The following is a 20531-nucleotide window of genomic DNA, read 5'->3' as shown; positions in this document are numbered from 1 at the left end:
AGAATGGATGGAACACACTAAGGAAATAAGGCCTTCAAAACAGAGTAGGACCAACACACATATGAGCTTCAGAGCTGTGGCAGCATGCATAGAGCCCGCACAGGTCTGCACCAGCTGGGGTCCAGGCACTGAGAGAAGTGAACACAAACCATCTTCCCTAACCCAGAAGCAATCTCCAATTGACAATCACTCACAAATGAAACACTAGTTTTCTCCAGTGGAGTCTCACTGGGGACAGATACCATGGGTAGGCCCCGTGCCCAGTGGTAGAGGACCAACATTAAAGTGAGACATCTTTGGAGGCTCTTTGTCTCATAATGCTTGTCAGGGCATCTTTTCCCTTTTTCCTTTCTCTCTCTTTTTAACTTTACAGGTCCTTTGTATGTATGTGAAAGCCTCCAGTTTTCTGTTTTTGTGGATTCCTACGTGTACAAATGTGTGTGTCTCTGTGTCTATATGTGTTTCTTGTGTTTTGTCTTCGGCTATTTTTCTCTGTTTTTGTTTTATTTTATTTTATTATTATTCTTTAGATGCCTGTTTGTTTCCTAAGGAAAGACAGGAAAGGTATGGATTCAGATGGGAGGGGAGGTAGGCAAAATCTTGGTGGATTTGAGGGAGGGGAAACTATATATTGTGTAAAAAAATCAATTTTCACTAAAAGAAGAATAAGGGGAGGGGAAAAACTGTTTTGGGGGGCGGTTATTATGCCCCTCACTCAGAATATCTTTCCCAAGACTGTAAGCAGTTGTGTCTGTGTGGTGACTGGGGAACAATGTCTAAAGACTTCTCAGAGAGGAGTTTTTTTCAGAGACTGAGAAACACTCCTTTCCGCGTCTCCAGTCCCTCAGCCCTGTTCTGTGCTCCCCCACCCTATCACCCTCCTCTTTCCCCACTTGGCTCCTGTCTTCAACGCAGTCTTTTGCTCTGGGTTCAACAACACAAGTGAGTAGTTAGAAGCACCAGTGTGGACACTGCACTGTGAACACAACAATCAGGATAATGCTCAAGTTGTAGTCCTCTCTCTCTCTCTCTCTCTCTCTCTCTCTCTCTCTCTCTCTCTCTCTCTCTCTCTCTCTCTCTCTCTCTGTCTCTGTCTCTCTGTCTCTCTGTCTCTGTCTCTCTCTGTCTCTCTCTCTCTGCAGTGCTGGGGATGGAACCCTGGGTCTCTAGCACGCCAAGTGCTCTCTCTGCCACGGTGCTACATACACAGCCCGAGAAGTATTCTTTACTTCATCACGGGAGGCTACCAGGATTAGAATCACTTGGTGATTCTTTGAAAAACCTGCACTTAGGGTCAGGCATGATGGCACATGCCTTTAATCCTGGCACTGGGGAGGCAGAGGCAGGAGAACCTCTCTGAGTTCTAGGCTGGCCTTGTCTAAATAGTGAACTTCAAGACACAGAGCTCAAAAACAAAACACACAAAAAGCCCTATACTCATGTTAGGTTTTTAGTCATTAGAACCTTTGGAAGACCTCGGCGTATCCACACGTTGCATCCACTCATTTTCTCCAACTGTATGACATTTCTTTCTTTTTAATTTTTATTTTATGTGTATGAATGTTTTGTCTGCTTTTTATAAACACACCATGTACCTCCAGTGCCCACAGCAGTCAGAAGAGGGCATCATCGGATCCTCTGGAGTTGAAGTTATAGGCAGTTGTGAGCTGCCCGGTGAATGCTAGAAACTGAATCCAGAATCTTTGCAAGAATAGTCATTGCCCTTCATCACTGAGTCATATCTGCAGTTCCCTGTATAGTGTTTCTTAATTGACAGGTAGCAGAATTCAGCCAACAGTCGATGAATTCTACAACTTCACTTTTTCGTTTCATGTATAGTACTGCAGCAAATACCTCTGACACTGTCATGGGGAATTGAGAAACAGGTCACTGTAATTGGGGGGAGGTGGTTTCCATTCTCAAAGATGCTCCCCTAGCTTTTTGAGAAACAGGTCACTGTAATTGGGGGGGGGTGGTTTCCATTCTCAAAGATGCTCCCCCAGCTTTTTCCTAATGAGTATGTGTTTTCCACTAAAGTGACTTGAAAATATATTTTCAGTCAGTCTGTGCATGCCTTTAATCCCAGCACTCGGGAGGTAGAAGCAGGTGGATCTCTGTGAGTTTCATGCTCCATGCCAGCCTGGTCTACAAAGCAAGTTCCAGGACAGGCTCCAAAGCTATGTAGAGAAACCCTGTCTCCAAAACAGAAAGGGGGAGAGGAAGAAAATATGTTTTCTTTGTTTCTATCACCTTGTAAAAATTACATTAAATTCCAGGCTTCATAAAGTGAGCATGGTGGTGCAAACCTGTAACCCTAGAACTCGGGAAGCAGAGGCAGAAGGAGCAGTTCAGCTACTTAGCAAGACCAGTCTAGGTTACCTGAGTCAAGGGATGGATGGATGGATAGATGGAGGGAGGAGGCAGGGAGGAGGGAGGGAGAGAGGACAGAAGGAAGGATAGAGTACAGGGAAGAAGGGAAGGGGAAGAGGAAGGGTAAGGAAGGGAAGAGAAGAGAATGCCCAGTTGGTTTAAAAAACAAACAAACCTCTTGATGGCTTGGTAGCTAAGAGCACATATTGATCTTCCAGAGGACATGAGTTCAGTTCCCAGCACCTGCATCGGGTAGCTCACAGCAGCCTGTGACTGCAGCTCCAGGGGTTCAATGCCTCTGGCCTTCTCAGGACCCTGCACTCACATGCACATGCCCCTCCTGGCCCCCACATGTACTTTTTAAAGTAAATACTTATTTTTTTTACATTGATGTTGTGTTTGGCTTTGGGTTGGCGTGACATGGAGGTCAGAGGACAACTTTGGGAGTCAGCTTTCTCCTTCCACCATGTGGGCCAAGGGACTGAACTCAGCTTGTCAGGCTTGGCAGCAAGTGTCTGTACCAGCTGATCCTCTTGCTGGCCCTAAGGCAAATCTCTTATTTATTTATTTTTATTTTTTTATGTGCATTAATGTTTTGCCATGGGTGTTGGGTCCCCTGGAACTGGAGTTACAGACAGTTGTGAGCTGCAGTGTGGGTGCTGGGAATTGAACCCAGGTCCTCTGGAAGAGTAGTCAGGGCTCTTAACTGCTGGGCCATCTCTCCAATCCTTTATTTATTATTTATTTGTTCATTCATTTGTTTATTTATTTATTGTTTTTATATCTCAACCAAAGTTTCCCCTCTTCCCAATTTCCCCACCCCACTCCTCTTCCAGTTCTCCACTGTTTCTCTTCAGATACAGGCTGGCCTCTCATGGATATCAGCCTGCAGTGAGACTAGACTCTTCTTCTTCTAAGGCTGGATGAGGCAACCCAGTAGAAGGAATGGGTTCCAAAAGCAGGCAACAGAGTCAGAGGCAGCCCCTGATCTCACTGTTAGGACTCTCACAAGGAGACCACATTACACATCTGGAATGTGTATGTGGAGGGCCTTGGTCGATCCTATGTGGGCTCCCTGGTTGTCAGTTCAGTCTCTGTGAGCCCCCATGAGCCCAGGTTAGTTGGTTCTATAGGTTTTTTTGTGGTGTCCTTGACCCCTCTGGCTCCTACAATCTTTCCTCCCCCTCTTCCATAAGATTCTCTGAGCTCCTTCTAATGTTTGGCTGTGGATCTCTACATCAGCTTCCGTCAGTGTGAAGCCTCTCTGATGACAATTGGACTAGGCACCAATCTATGAGAATTGCAGAACATCATTAGGAATCATTTCACTGACTTTTTTTGTCAGTCATGTCTGGTTCTATCCTGGGTCTCTGAGGTATCCCACCTCTGAGTCCTGGCCCTCAGGGTTGAGCTCCCTCTCAGGGTATGGGTCTCCAGATGGGCCAGTCATTAGCTGGTCACTCCCACAGTTTCTGGAGTTTACCCCAGCATATCTTGTAGGCAGGACAAGTTGTAGGTCAAAGGGTTTGTGGCTGGGTTGGTGTCCCAATCTCCCCACTGGAAGTCTTACCTGATTACAGGAGATGGCTGGTTCAAGCTCTGTATCCCCCATTGCTAGGAGACTTAGTGTCATAGAGTCCTGGGAATTTCTATTGCTCTGAGTTTCTAGCTCATCTCAAAGAGATGCCCCCAGATGCCAGATGTCTCTCCCTGTACTCTCTTCCACCATCGTCCCCTGACCTGGTCCCTCCTATTTCCAGACCCATTCTCTCTTTCAGCCTCTTCTCTCATCCACAGGCAATGTTCATTCTATTTCCCCATTACAGTGAGATTCATCATCCCCACCTTGAGCCCTCCTTTGTTACTTAGCTTTTCTCCTTTGCTTTATGGCCAGTATTCAATTATGAGTGAGTACATACCATGTTTGCCTTTCTTGGTCTGGTTACCTCAGTCAAGATGATCTTTTCTAGTTCCATCCATTTACCAATAAATTTCCTAATGTCATTGATTTTAACAGCTGAGTGATGCTCCATTGTATAAATGTACATTTCTTTATCCATTCTTCAGTTGAGGGGCATCTAGGTTGTTTCCAGGTTCTGGCTATTTACGAATAATGCTGCTATGGACATTGTTGAGCAAGTGTCCTTGTGATGTGAATGTGCCTCCTTTGGGTATATGCCCAAGAGTTGGTATTGCTGGATCTTGAGGTAGATTGATTCCCAGTTTTCTGAGAAACCACTATGCTGATTTCCAAAGTGTGTTATACTCATTTGACAGTATTAGTTAATTTCTGTTGCTGAAACACCATGACCAGAAGCAACTTATGGAAGGAAGTGTTTATTTGTGTTTATTTGTGCTTATGGTTCTAGAGGCATGAGAGTCCATCATGGCGGTAAGATTGGCAGACATCAGCAGACATGGTGGCCTGAGCTGAAACCAAGAACTCATAACCTCAACCCCAACTCCGAAGCACAGAGAACAAACAGGAAGTAGAGCAAGACTATACAAATAAAAGCCTGCTCTCAAGAATGCACTTCCTCCAGCAAAGCACCACTACCTATTTTTTACAGTTTCCCCAAACAGCACCACCAAATGGGTAGCAAGGGTTCAAATGTCTGAGCTTGTGGGGTGTCGCTGTAACGATAAGCAGCACACTTGTTGAGGGTATAGGGAACTGTTTAATTGTAGAAATTACTCACAAGAGAAAATGGGCAACCAAGGTGACTCAGCACAGCTTTCGCCACAGAACTGGAAGCCAAAAAGAGAGCTTGTGCCTCTCCTTCACAGTCTTTTATTATCACCGCCGTACACGCCTCTAGCCACGCCCAAAGTGGGCAGGGCTAGCGGCGTAGTTCACCCTAATGTTAATGTCACTATTGTAATCATAACTAATATACTAAGCATCACTTTGCTGTGTTTCCCTAACTCTTGCTGTGTGGGACTTAGGGTGGGTTAGACCGAGCTAACACTGGTACACCACTGAGCATGGTATCTGTTTAGATTAGCCTTCAGTAGAATCTAAAATACATATTTGGTACCATTGAAAGATGGTGATTGTTCACAGGCCATCATGGTGTAGACACCTCTCTGTGTAGGCAGTCCCGTATTGGGTTTGAATTTAGTTTATCTAAATGGAAGTATATGGCACATTCTGTTTTATGAATTAACTTTACTGTTGATTTTGTTGCTTTCCTTCCTTTCTCCTTTCTCCCCCTGCCCCTCAAGACAGGCTCTTACATAGCTCAGGCTAGCTTTGAACTTACTATGTAGCTTAAGCATGTTCTCCTGCCTCTGCCTCTCAAGTGTGGGATTCTAGAAATGTTTCCACACACCGGGATTAATTTGTCTGTTTTTCAAATAGAGTCTCATTATATAGTTCAGGCTGGTCTGAAATTTGCTAAGTAGTCCAGGCTGGCTTTGAACTCATAATCCCCCTACATGTGCCTCCTAGGTTCATAAATTGTCTTTTTACTCCAACATTTCTAAGATACATAGAGATCAAAAACAAAGATTAAGCTGGGTGATGGTATTGCACACCTTTAATCCCAGCACTCCGGAAGCAGAGGCAGGTGGATCTCTGTGAGGTCAGCCTGGTCTACAAAGCTAGTTCCAGGACAGCTAGGGCTGTTATACAGAGAAACCCTGTCAAAAAAAAACACACAAAAAAAACTCCACAAAAACCAAAAACCAAAGATTAGTAGTCCTCCCTCCTCCATAAGTCTAGATTGTAAGCATTTTTTATTTTTATGGAACAGGAAGAAGTTATATATTTTTCATAATTATTTAAAATGTAAAATCCTTTCAATTTGTAGTTCATAAAATAACAAGCCACTATCTACAGTTGGCCCAGGGGCATAGTTTGCCAGCCTCTAACACACATGTCAGCTACACACCACTTACTTAGTCAGCTGTTCTGTGTCCTGTGTGCAGTAATTCTAATTCATTACTGTAAGTTACTCGGCAGTGAACGGCCCTGTGTGGACCCTAGAAATAGTTACTGAGCCAAAGTGTGTGACAGTCTACTCTTTGATTTCTATTTATGCATATTTACATTCTGCTCAAGTACACACGAGAAAGCCTGTGTTACCCCATCCTGAATCGCACTGGATATTAATCACCTTTTAGTTTGGAGTCCAGACATCTCCACGATGTTTTCCTGCTTGTTCTTCATTTAGTTCCCAGGGCTTTTTTTCACCTGCGAGTTCATTACTTATCAATTCCCAGATTGTGTCTTTGGCCTATCCGTCCCCCCACCCGTGACATTTTTCATAATTTATAAGGTTTCCATGTGTGTGTGTTGAGGGCGGGTGCACATGCACATAGGTGGGTGTGGAGGCCAGAGGTCCCAACATTGCTTCCTCCAACATTGTCCACCTGACCTTTGAGACAGGGTCTCTATTGCACTTGGACCTGACTGACTCAGTCAGACTAGCTGCCTGGAAAATCCCAGGATCCTCTGTCCTCAGCTCCGCAGCAGCACTAGGTGAGCGCTACTACTCCTGGCGTTTTATGTGAGTACTGAGGATCTGAACTTGGGTCCTCATGCTGTGGGACAAACACTTTACTATGCCTCCAGCCCCTGTAATAACTTTTTACACAGTAGAGGTAATGATGCTGCATCTTTAAAAAGAATAGTACTGCTCAAATACTCCCAAATGATTTTTATTTCACGAAACTATTTTCACTAAAATTCTTGTCAGCCCCACTTCACTTTGATGCTAATTAGCTAACCAGTATCTTGCACATTCACAGATGATTCATGTCTGCGTGACACGGCACCTGCATGTAAAGTACTTTCCCCCAGTTTTGGGCCTTGTTTCTAGTGATGACTCTTCTGATTTACAAGGTCTGTTTTGTGTCTCGGGAGGAACGATGGGCTCCTTTACGAGAGTGCCTCACGTTAGGTCACACCTCTCCACCATCTTTACAGGGATGCTCACCGTGTTTTATTTTAGTGCTGCTATGGTTCCCCTTATACGGTGACCTTTGGTTCACTTAGCGTTTATTTTGAGGATTCAGTTTCAACATTGTTTGATTTTTTTTTAAACCAGGCAGTCCTACACTATGTAGGTACCTTTAGCCACTGACTACAAACCCAGTAATTTCCATACATATTCTTGAGTCTAAAAGGACTCGTTTAATTTTACTCGTCCTGGCTTTAAATCAAGAATTCCTTGGAACACAATGCATGCCTTATCTTTGCCTCATAGTGTTTACATGTCAAAGAGCTTTTTTGGTGTTGTTATTCCGGTTGCTAGATTGTTCGTGTTTTCCCCTAAGCAGCGCTGAGTGGAGAACCTTGCCCATATTATACTACCTACCGCGTGTCTTTCTTGCTCACTCTCTCCCCCAGTGTAACCGTTGATGGAAACAAATGGTCGACTCCAGTTTTGCTGTTTGCAGGGGTGTGGTCTGGCCACATGGTCTGCCCTTTACCTCTCTGAGTCTTGACTCTGAACCCACCTCCCGCAGAGGACTGGGTACATTAAATGAGGTCATAACCCATTGTGTCTGGGGTTATCCGTTGGTATCCATGTATCCCCACCTCCATTTGTCTCTGTGTGTGTGCACATGAGTGAGTGCGTGTACAGAGACCAGACATCAGGGTTGGGTGTGTCTTCCTTAGTTTTTCTCCACCTTATTCTTTTTCATGATTTATTAGTTTTCATTTTATGTGTATGAATGCTTTGCCTCATGTATGTGTGCATGTGCATACTAGTAACCACAGAGGTCAGAAGGGGCTTTGGGATCCCCTGGAATTACTTATGGTTGTGAGCTGCCGTGTGCACATTGGGAACCAAACCTCTGCAAGAACAAGTGCTTTGAACCTCTGAGCCATCCCTCCAGCCCCCTCCCCCAACAGTCACCTTATTTTTTGAAACAGGGTTTCTCACAGAACCTGGGACTTGCTGATATGAACTAGCCTGCTGGTGAGCTCCAGAGTTCCTCCTATCTCCATCTCCTGAGCACTGAGAGTAGAGGCTGTACCTAGCTTTTCTTTACAGGGGCACTGGGTGTCAAGCTCCAGCTCACATGCTCACACTGCAAGCGCTTCACTGACTGAGCCACTGGCCCACTGACTTGTGTTCCTTTAGACTTCAACCCCATCTCACACTGTCACTTCACCTCCTGTCAGCATCTGGCTCTTATGCAACAAGCCAGCTCCAGGCTGACTACACAGTATACTCAGCTGGGCCCTTGACTCTTTGTCCTGTCACTCCTGACTGCTGCCTGGAGTCCTGCTCTCCTTGAAGATCAGTGTCACTTCATTTCCATTCTTGTGGGGAAACCCTTGGCTCTCCCATAGTGAAAACGTGTGGCTTCAGTCAGAGGCCACCACATCCCTAAGTCCCCTCCCTAATCAGGTTTCTGGCTGGGACCCTGACACCCTTCCTTCCTTTCTTGGCCTGTGGTACTGAGACCCCAGAAGGACATTCAAATCACTACTGTTTCTTAATTCTCACAGGGAACATTTGCATCTCTAAAAGGATGATGGAGAATGATACCTCATACTGTCAGCATTCCTGAAAGTGTGACAAAGAAGGGTGTCTGGCCTATTGTTGACCCTGGGGTCAGGTCATTGGTGGTGTCACAAAGTCCAGGGCAATTTCTCTGAGTGTGGCTTTTGCCCTCACTTTCTACCTCATGGAACAGCTAGTTATGGTGACTGTGCTGCCTATAAACTCCTGAGATAGTGTCTGTTACTCATCTCTCTTCTGGATGGATAGGTGTGCTGAAGGATGACTAAAATGTAGACCTTCCCTTTACTATGAGTAATGTTAGTGGTCCAGGAGACCAGGGACATTCCTTCTTGCTCTGATGTGTCTGGTTTAATGGCTCCTAGAAATTCTGAAAAGCCCATGGTAGCTGTGGCATTTTTGGCAAGTGAAACCCCCAACTTGAAGTGACTTAAGGAAGGGACATGAGCAGAACAGATGGCTAGACCCAGGGTCCATATGGGCCACCAGTCTTGCTCTACTTTCCTCTGAGCATCTCTGTCCTTCTCTTGCTTTTCTGTCACAGAGGTGAGCGTGGCCCCCAGAACCTCCTGGTTTGCACCCTCTCTCTCAGCAAGCCACAGAGAAAGGGCACTTTCCACGACCAGAAATCCCTGAGCCAATGAGTGTGGCCTGCGGGGTGGAATGTCTGGTGAGCAAGGTCCCATGCCTCAAAGGTTGGAGACGACATCATTTTGGGGAGTTGAGCATTGGTGGGAACTCACGTGCTACCCAATTCATGTGAACTGATGGCTTTCCCAAGCATAGTCAGGGTGCTATTATCAAAGGAAGGAAGAGTTAAGTCTTAACAGATATCCATCGCAGAGATGGAACAGGGGAAAGAATGTAAGAGAAGAAGAGAGATTGCAGAGGACCACAACCATTTATACTGGACACAAAGAGACTAAAACCAAGTAAGGGAAGGCATGACAGCCACACCTGTATCTCTATGGAGACTTAGGCATGAGATTTCTTTTTTTTAAAATTTAAATTAGAAACAATCATATGTCAATCCTAGCTTCCTCTCCCTCCCCTCCTCCCCACTCCCCAAACCCCCCAGCCCCCATCCAATCCCAATTCCACTCTCCAGGGAGGGTGAGGCCCTTCATGGGGGCTCCCAAAGTCTGTCATGTCGTCCTGGTACAGGACCTAGGCCCTCCCCCATGTGTCCAGGCTGAGAGGGCATCCCTCCACGTGGAATGGGCTCTCAAAGTCCATTCGTATGCCAGGGATAAATACTGATCTATTAACCGAGGTCCCAAAGAATGCCGAGGTTTCCTCGCTGACACCCACGTTCAGGGGGGGCTAGATCAGTCCCATGCTGATCTCTCAGCTAACAGTCTGGGGTCTATGAGCTCCCCCCTTGTTCAGGTCAGCCATTTCTGTGGGTTTCACCAGCCGGTTTTGACCCCTTTGCTCATCGATCCTCCCTCTCTGCAACTGGTTTCCAGTTTAGTTCAGTGTTTAGTTGTGGATGTCTGCCTCTAGGGAGGAGATTTCAAAGTGTGAGTTGTGGTGTCCATGATTCAGTGGACTATTATTGGTCATAAGAAGGAATGGAATGCTGAGCCTTGCACCATGGATGAGCCCTGGGGACAAATCTGATTCCACTTAGATGAGGCATTTAAAGCAGTCAGGTTTGTACAGACAAAACAGATTGTGGTTTTTGGGAGCTAGGCAAGGGGGAATGGTAAATTATTTGGTGGGTATAATGAATTTGTTGTCTGAGTTTGACTTGCACAACATGGGATGGTTTTAGTGACAGATAATGGTGAAGGTTGTACAATAGTAACTGTACTTCATGCCGTTCAAACATTGCCGTGAAAGAAAGCTAAAATGGCAACTGGCTGTGGTGACCCACATCTGTAGTCACAGCACTTGGCGGGTAAAGGTGTGAAAAGTTCAAGATTAACTTTGACTATATAGAGAGTTCAAGGCTAGCTCAGACTACATGGAGGCCCTATCTCAAAAAAGTACATACACAAGGTCTGGCAAGATGGCTCAGTGGGTTCAGGCATTTGGTGCCAAGCCTGAAAATCTGAATTGGATTCCTGGGGCCCACTTGCTTGAAGAAGAGAATGGACTCCTGCAGGTTGTCCTCTGATTTCCATGTGTATGCAATTGCACACTCAAGCATGTGTACACATAGCCACGCCAACAAACAATTAATTAATGAGTTATCTAACTCATTGAAAACTAAACCCACAGTGAAGAAGGAAGACTTTTCGCCAGGTATTCTTCTTTACTCCTTTAATCCCAGAAATGGAGAGAGAGAGGCAGGAGGGTCTATGAGTTCCCGGCCAGCCTGAGCTACACAGTAAAACTCTTTCTCAAATGAGCAAACAAACACACAAGTTAAAATGATGAATTTTATATTGTATAATGATAAAATAGATAAGCCATTCTAGCTGGGCCTGGGAAGAAGAGCTCCTTTTGCCCTGTGCCTTTAACAATACGTTGATCTCGAACTTTCCTCATGATCTACAATCAGAAGAGACCGATGAGCACTTGATGAATGTGGCAGAGTAGCTTAGATCTCCTGGACATGTTACCACCACGAGCGGAACTGTTTCTGAGCAGACAGTGAGATCATCAGCTGCAAAAGACCAGGTCAATCCCTGGCTGCTGGGATCTGTAGGGGGACGTCAGCATTACTAAATAGAGGCTCAGTCATTGGCCTGTGGCTATCAGAAAGAGGAGCCTTCTTCAAGAGTCAACTCTATATTCTAGACAAGTATTTTGCTGCAGGCAGTAAGGTGGGTGTGTATGTGTGTGTGTGTGTGGTCTAGTCCTGGGAACTTTTGTATGCTAGGCAAATGCTCTACCATCAAGCTATATCCATATTCTTGTTTTTGTTGTTTTTCGAGACAGGGTTTGTCTGTATGACACTACTGTAGCTCTGGCTGTCCTGGAATTCACCATGTAGACCAGGCTGGCCTCAGACTCAGAGATCTGCCTGCTTCTGCTTCCCAAGTGTTGGGATTAAAGCATGCACCACCACTGACTAGCTTCTTTTTCTTCATTAAAAAAAAACATGCTTTTTTTTGGTCAGGCAGTGGTGGTGTATGTCTTTAATCTCAGCACTCAGGAGGCAGAGGCAGGTGGAGCTCCATGAGTTTGAGGCCAGACTGATCTACAGAGCGTGTTCTAGGACAGCCAAGGCTACACAGAGAAACCCTGTCTTGAAAAAGCAAAACAACAACAAAAAGACATGCTTTTTGTGTTAATTTTATTAATTTTTTGAGATATTATCACATTGTGTAGTGTTCGCTGTCCTGGATCACAATATAGACCAAGTTGGCCTTGAGATTTTAGAGATCCGCCTGCCTCTGCCTCTGGAGTGCTGGGACTAAAGGCATGTGCCACCACACCCCATTTTTTAAAAAGACATCCTTAACAGTCATAACTGGGAAATGCTGCTGGCATCTTGTTGAAAAACACTAGAGAGGCATCTAAATAGCTTACCATGTACAGACAGGTCTCCCACAATGAAGACTTGCCCCTTCCTAAATGTGGATAGTACTCAAATCTACACACCCATATACACTTACGCCCTCACCTATACCCTCCTAGGTGTCTTCCTGGTCTTTGTTAATTTTCAATGACTCATAAGAAGTTTATAGCATAAGGATACACTTCTAAAATTAGCCTGTTGCATAACATCCTTTAAAGCTAAGAGCCAGGGGTTCTGCTCAGGGCACAGGGCAGCGGAAGGAGGAGGGAGGGGCACCAGTGAACCATTCCCGCATCAATATGCAGATGTAGATATGACAAGTTTAACACGCAACAGACTTTCTGGAGGTTGTAGGGAGCATTTGGGACAAGGAATGGAAAGCACACAAGGAATAAAAGTTTAATATGATATAATTTTTGTTTTTGAATAACTGAATGAATGCTTGCCATTTCTGTGTTTCCGGAAAAGCACTGCCATTTGAGGATACTTCATTTGGACACATCAGAAATTGAAGTTTCCATTTAATTGGCCAAGATTTTCTGTCAGAAAAAAATCAGAAAAATAAAAACAGAAACATAAAAGTGTAATTATTCATTCTGTTCCCTGCTTCTCCTCCCCTCTTCTTTTTGTTTGTTTGAGACATGAGTTCCCTACAGAGTTGGCTGGCCTCAGCCTGCTGACCCTCCTGCCTCAGTGCTGGGGTGACAGGTGCTTCTCCGTATTCTGTTCTCCCTGCTGCATATAAGTGTTTCGCCCTAGCCAGTTTCTGTGTGGATGAGTGAAACTCGTGTGAGTATTTCAACTTTAACTACTTTTTAAAGTTGTGTGTGGGTATGCGCTCTGGCAGTACTCTGGCATGCATGGAGAGGTCAGAAGACAACCTTCGGGGATTGATTCTCTCTAGTTACCTTGTGGGTCCTACAGCCAAGCTGTCAAGCTTGTTGGCCAGTACCTTTATCCCGTGAATCCTCTCACCACTCTGTTTTTGGTTTTGCATTTATTTCCCTACCACGGTTTCATGTATTCAGGTTGGCATTGAAATTTTTATGTAGTCAACGCTGACATTGAACTCCTGAATGAACAATGGAAGCAACAAATCCTTCCATAACACCCCCTACATAGTCTATGTTCAACCTTTTGACTTTGTGATCCTATGTTGTCATCTACAAGATCCATAGTCAGAACTACACAACTAAGTTACCCCCAAAAATTGAAAACAAAAACTCATAATGCTTTTTGCCAGTTTTCAACATTTTGTTGGGCCACATTTATAGTTCTCTGGGGTGCATGTGGCCTGTGGTCCACAGGGTGGATAGGCAGGAGGACTGTCTATGAATTGCTCATGGATTTATAGACCTTTTGTCTATTATTTTTTAAACAAAAAAACCTTAAGACTTAACATTCATATTTTCTCTTTGTTATCTTCTTATCCTTTAGCTCATTAACCAACCTTTTTTATGATTGGGATAAAATATTAAACACTGCTTCTGAAGAAAAACTGTATTTTTTCTCATTATGTTAGACTGCTTTCTGCAGAACTTGTGGATTTTAGAGAAGAAAGATAATAAAATAAACGTGGAAGCTGGCATAGTGTTTTACACTTGTAATCCCAGCACTGGGGAGACTGAGTCAGGAGGGTCTTGAGTTCAAGGCCAGCCGGAGCTGCAGAGTGAGACCCTCTTTGAGTAAAACAAAGCAAGTGTGTCGAGGCAGCAAAGCTGCTTGGACCTGGAGATTGCATCTGATCTTCAATGAGTTGCATGCAGTCTTTGAACCTTGACTCCCTGTCTGCCTGCCTCACAGGATAGGCACGAGGAGTAAGTAGGGTGGTGTTTGTTAACCATTCCGTGCACAGCCTGGACCAGGACTACTGATCATTAACCGGTATTGCTATGATAACAGTTTAATGACTGCAATAATAAAAGGCATAGCAAAGGTTTCTGGTTTTCCATTCTTTTTATGAGAAAAAAAAACAGTGAGAAAGAGAAGAAGAGGGACAGGGAGAGAGAGAAGGGAGGGAGGGAGAGAGGAAGCGAAAGAGAGACGCACAGAGAGACAGATGGACAGACACACACAAAGATAGAGACAGGTTTACTATATAGCTTAGGATGGATCTTCTGGCGATTCTCCTGCATTAACCAGCCTCCTGACTGTTGAAATTATAGACACAAGTCACCATACCTAACCTAAGGGTTCTGATTTTAAACGATGTTTATTCACTGTGCATTTTCTATATTTATGGTGATAAAATATTGCCTTTAATGGCTTCAAGACTGAATTCTATATTCTCTTCTTTGGAACTGTAGGTTCACCTCTGATTCCCTCTTTATATCCAGAACAACTTGCCCAAAATAGAAACAGTATGTATCTAAAATCAGATTGGGTTTACTCTTAGCTTTTACTGAAGCAGAACACACAGAAAAAAAAACCATTGCCACAGTATTATCAGTTATCACACAGTGAACACACCCACAGCAGCATCCATGCCATGACACCGTTTCCACCTGGTGACCTCCCAAAGCTAACACGATTGCCAGTTTTGTTCGTTGCTGAACCCTGCAGTATACAGAATGCATTGTTTTATGTCTGCCTTCTTTTTCTTCTTTTTTTTGAGATTCTTTTGCAGGATCCACCCCACCCCACCCCAACCCCCCCTGCTGCCCAACGCTTCTCTCATCAAAATATTATCATGTTTATGTGTGGTATCTCATGTAAGCCTCAATAAAGCAGTTAATATTTATTAAGCCTAGTTGAGATTAAGTCTAGCTGAGACTTGGAGAATGGATAGACTTTTCTCCGAATCAGGGAACAATGTAGGTGGAAGAAACGGTCTGTCTAAAAGATTCAAGGGAGACTGGAACTCAGGGGTATTGAGGAAACCGGTGTAGTCAGGCTTCGGGAGTAGAAATCCCATGTTTTTAGAATTGTCACACCCCAGCTGTACCCTGTATTTTTCTATGAATACAAGAATACATAAATAACAATGCCATCACTGTTCAAGTGAATATGCTCTTACATATGGGAGATTTTTATTACATGTATAAATATATGTGTACATGTGTGTGTTTGTGTATGTGTACACTCTTACATGTAAATTAAGGTGTATTTACATGTGTGTGATGATTGCTTTAAAATGTCTACCAATTTAATATTGAAAAGATTATTTATATTGCTTTATTTGATTTTTCCCCATGTTTATTGACCCTTTGATTTCTCCTTTCCTTTATTTTCTTTCTCTTTCCTTCTGTGCTGACAATTGAACCTTACCCAAGCCTTCGGCCACTGAGCTAATACCTCAAGCCCTGACTCCTCCTTTTGTATATGTTTTCTAATTTGGATATCAGGACACAGGAAGAAGAATGAAACAGGAGAAATGGGAGCTTCATGATCATGCATATAATGAAAGACAGGTGACGCTTGGATACAGTGAGATCGAGAGGATGATGGGAGGATGGTCCATTATCACCCTGCCTTAGTGATTTGCTGTCTGTCCAGCAGCTTTCTGGCTGGAAGGAGTTCTGAAATAGTCAACCTGTGGTTCAACTAACCATAGGTTATCGTGACATGGGTCCTGGTGGCTTCTATGAGAAAGGGGGTTGGTTGCTTAGGTTCAAACACATCCTGAAATTTGAGGCTGGAAACGATTCATTTCCTGTAGTCAGATTGCCCCAGGCTCCAAGCCACCGCACAGGCTGAACAACTGCAGAGCTGTTTCCACAGAACCACAGCCTGGGTTTAGGAACACAGATGCTCACTCTTTACCTAGCCCCAAGGATTATCTATCAGTTCTATTTATTAAAGAGCTGGCTCCAAAAGTGTTAGTATTTATGTGCTGAGAGCTTACTTAGCCATGTGGGGAAAAATGCATGTATATTAAAAAAGTACATATATATTGAAGACATATAAATTCTACATACATATAATTATATTGAAAACATTTCCACCAATATTTTATTTTTATTATATAGCTATGACTAAGAAATTGAGTTCTGAAATAGCATTCTTTTTTGCATATGTATGCGTGTGATGTATATGCATGTGTGTGGGCACCCTTGTATGTAGGTATGTGCATGTGTGTATACATATGGAGGTCAGAGACTGATATTGGGAATCTCCCTCAACCATGCTTCCTGTCATTAAGGCATGGTGGGTTTCTTGCTGAACAGTGCTCACCGGTAGGACTAGTGTATGAAGCTAGCTGTCTCTGTCTCGAGAGCTCTGGGATTATAGGCAGGTCTCCCTCCCTGCCCACCTGGCTTTTGTATGTCTTCTGGGGACCCAAACTCCAAGAGTCCTCATGATTTTGTGGAAATGCTTAATCCACTAAAGCAGCTCCACAGCTCCATAGTCCATAATATTTTTTTTGAGACAGGATCTCACTGTGCATCCCTGGCTGTCTCAGAACTCAGTGTGTAGATCAGGCTGGCCTTATACTCACAGAGATCCTCCTGCCTTTGCTTCCCAAGTGCTGAGATTAAAGGCGTGTACCACCACCATGCAGGTAGTTTCTCAGACTTCATAATCAGATTGAGCAAGGCTATTCTCATGTCTTCTTCCATGTTGCTTTTCATGGGAAATTTTAAAAAAATTTGTTTTTAACTCTTGTTTTTATTATTTAACTGGACATCTCTATGTCTTATGAGTGTATGCAGTGTTTGTGTGTGTGTGTGTGTGTGTGTGTGTGTGTGTGTGTGTATGTGAATGCCAGAAGAGGGAGTGGGGTCTCCTGCTGGATCACAGGCAGCAGTGAGCTGCATGATATAGGTGCTGGAAACTGAACTCAGGTCCTCTGGGAGAGCGGCAGGTGCTCTTTACTGAGCCATTTCTCCAGCCCCAGACATTGGGATTTTTATCACAGTGACTGCTATAAAATCAACCTCACGAAAATAGAAGATCCATTGCCATTAAAAGGCAAGGTAGCCAGTCATGCTGTTGAGCTGGAGTTGTCTTGAGTCCATCTTGAAGTGTTTTCTGAGAGACACTGAGAAGCATCACTGTTTTCTCTGGAAATTTAAAGTGTTCACACTTTAAAGTGTGAACTTGAGGGAGCTCAAGGCCATTCCCTGGCACAATCTGCAGGGTAATTTACTAGATATTCTGCGGTTTGATCCGGTGTCGTGGTCATGATATCATCACAGATCTGCCCACATTCTTGCATGAACGGAATAGCTGTCCATGCAAGAAAAGGGGAGGGCAATGAACTATCAAATGCAAGCTGCCTTTGAACCCCATCTGGACCTGGTGGCGGGCTACAGGGACATCTTAAAGTATTAGCATCCAAATAAGAATAAAATAGAGGCCTTGGTTATATCAACCAGGGGTTGCAAAGCTGTGAAGTCATTAGGAAAATTTTATCACCCTAGCCCACTGGGATCTTTGTGGTTTCAGAGACCACACTGTGCAGGGTAAAAAAGCTGCTGGGTAGCTAGAGGCTTGCCACTTGCTTTGGAGCTGTGGGATCCAAGCTTGCCTCCGGGGGGGAGGGGCACGTTTAGAGGACTAACAGCTAGTTGGCCCAGGCAGGAATCAGGGAATCAAATCTAGTTTGATGTTTGGAAGAGTTGAAGTGGGTCAGAAGAGTCTAAGTAGAACAGCGGGGACAGGCATGAGAGCATGTGTCTGCTCAGCTCTGTGGACCCCTGCGGTGTGAGGTGAAATGGCATGGATGGCCTGCGTGACTGGACAAGGGCTACCCTTTGAATGTGAAACATCTCCAATGCTCTCCTGTGTCTGAACACTCCATCCCCAGCTGGCCGTGGGGGCTGTTTTGGAAGGCTGTGGAACCTTTCAAAGGTAGTATGTTGCATCTTGAGTCTCTGGCCCCCTTCCAGCCTGCTCTCTGCTTCCTGACTGCAGGATGCAATGTGACCAGCCACTAGTGACATGCAGCACTGCCATCTCCACCATGATAGGTGGGGCTCCTTCTTAAGCTAAGATAGTCCCTTCCTCCCTTAAGTTGCTTCCTTGTTGGAGATACTGTCACTGGACTGACAGTGCTGGGAGCAACCGTCCTGGTGTTTACAGAGTGCCTTTCTTTGTCTTCCTGTGCCCATGGTGGGGCTATGTTTCTTAGACCCTTCTGCCGTCAGGTGAAGCCATGTGACCAAGTTCTAGCCCATAAGGTATACCCAGAAGAGAGACTTATTTCCAGACCCAGCCCATAGCAACCTCTTGCAGGACCCTCAACATTCTCTTTATACGTTTGCTCAAGGACATCCTAGGGCTGCAACATGCGGAGCTCAAAGATGGAAATATCCTGGTGACCACTTAATGGAAAACTGTGTGGACAGTTTTGTGGCCAATGAACCCATTATTATTATGTTAAGGCACTGAAGTGTTGGGGGCATACTTGTAATGGCTCTTAACCTGTTCTCATAAAAGCCATAATGGCCACGATTGATTGGGTCCTATCTCAGTGTATTTACACACAAGTCTATGGCAGTGGACCCCATCCATATACTAGAAGAGGACATTGGAGTCTTCCTGGCAGCAAGTGAAGAACACAGTATTCTGCTCCCCAAATGCAGAATCCAAGTACCGAACTGTGTTATACTGGCTCTCAGGGTGAAAGGAGTGGATGAAAAATAGGTAGGCACAGAGACTGGTTCCTGCAGTGTTACTGCTGGGAGCCTGGGAGATGGGGAAACAGGATATGGTCCACACATAATGCAAGGTGTCTGAAGTGCTCAGCAATACAGGTGTATAGTGAGTGCTGGCTCTATCTATCTATCTATCTATCTATCTATCTATCTATCCATCTATCAATCATCTATCCATCTGTCTATCTATCTGTCTACCTAATTTCTGTATGTGTATAGGTGTGTTTGTGTATGTATGTGTGTGCATGCATGCATATCACAGCTTACGTGTGGACAGCCTTGCATGTTATTCCTCATCTTCCACTTTGTTCCTTTAAGACAGGGTCTTGGCTTATTGGATGCTATGAGCACTAGGCTAACAAGCTCACTGTGTCTGGGCATTCTCTTGCCTCTGCCTCTGCCTCTCTGTGCAGTAGGAACCCTGAAATTATAGACTTGCTAGACCACCTCAGGCTTTATGTGAGTTCTAGGGACTCAAACTCAAGTTTCATGCTTACACAACAAGGACTTTACTCACTGAGCTGTCTCCCTATTCCTAATTAGAGGTTTTACAACAAGAACTGGTGCTGGTCTGGGAGGAGACAGGTGAGAATTTCTCTGGAAGCCCCACGGGGAGTGTGTGGTGACTATCTTATCTTGTTGCTCACAAGGACACAGAAAGAAGGCTGAAGAAGCATCTCGTGCAGTGTGATGTTGAGGTAGGAGGAGGCAGGGGGCAGGATGGAAGATAACCAACATGAAAGCAAGCCCCAAGCCTTTGGCCATGCAGAGATGCTCAGGGAGGGCTGTGTCAGGGCTCTGGCTTGCAAGGCAGTCAACACACTGCCTAGCCTTTGTCTGGGTGTATCTACTTCTGTCCTAGAGTAGATACTTGTAATCTGCACCACTGTCTTCAAGTTCTTTAATCTCTTTGTGTCTCCTTTAATCATCTGAAAGTAGGGACAATGAGTAACAGGACTTATCTCACGGCTGTTGTGAAAAGATTCAGTGTGCTTGTGGGACTGGACGTGCAGTGCGCTATTGGTAAGTGGTAGAGATGATCATTAAACTCCCTAGTCTTTAATAGTAGTCCTCTATCATCTCTATACACAGACACTCAAGTCCTCCATCTCTTTACGTAAGACACTCAGATCAGAACTCTCAGCCCTGCAGAATCCCAAAACTCAGTGGTTAGAATAGTGACGGACTCACGGTTGCTATTTAAATATTTGTGAGACAATCAAAGAAGGAAGCAAATTGTACCTTCTTTTTTCCCTCTCTCCCTCTTCCCCTCCCTCCTTCAGTCTCTTCTCTCCTTCTGCTAGTTCATCTGCCGATCTACATTTCTTGAAAGTTGATGGGTTATGACTGAGCTTATTCTTTCCTTCCAATAGTGGCAAAGTGTGTGGCATAAAATGTACCACTTAACTACAAAGTGTGCAGTTCAGTGGCATTCAATATCCTCAACTGTTTATCCATCTCTGCCATTCATCTCTAGAACATTTTCTCCCTCAACAAAAACCCAGGTCCCCTTGAACACTTTACTCCGGCTCTGGAAACCACTAGCTTTAAAAAAAGCATTATTTATTTATAAATCTATTTATAGATAATAGATTAGATGATAGATAGATG

The sequence above is a fragment of the Mesocricetus auratus genome, unplaced genomic scaffold (genome assembly GCF_017639785.1).
Source record: "Mesocricetus auratus isolate SY011 unplaced genomic scaffold, BCM_Maur_2.0 Super-Scaffold_4256, whole genome shotgun sequence".
NCBI classification, from domain to species: domain Eukaryota; kingdom Metazoa; phylum Chordata; class Mammalia; order Rodentia; family Cricetidae; genus Mesocricetus; species Mesocricetus auratus.
The sequence above is the reverse complement of the archived record's forward strand: the minus strand, read 5'-3'. Positions refer to the sequence as shown.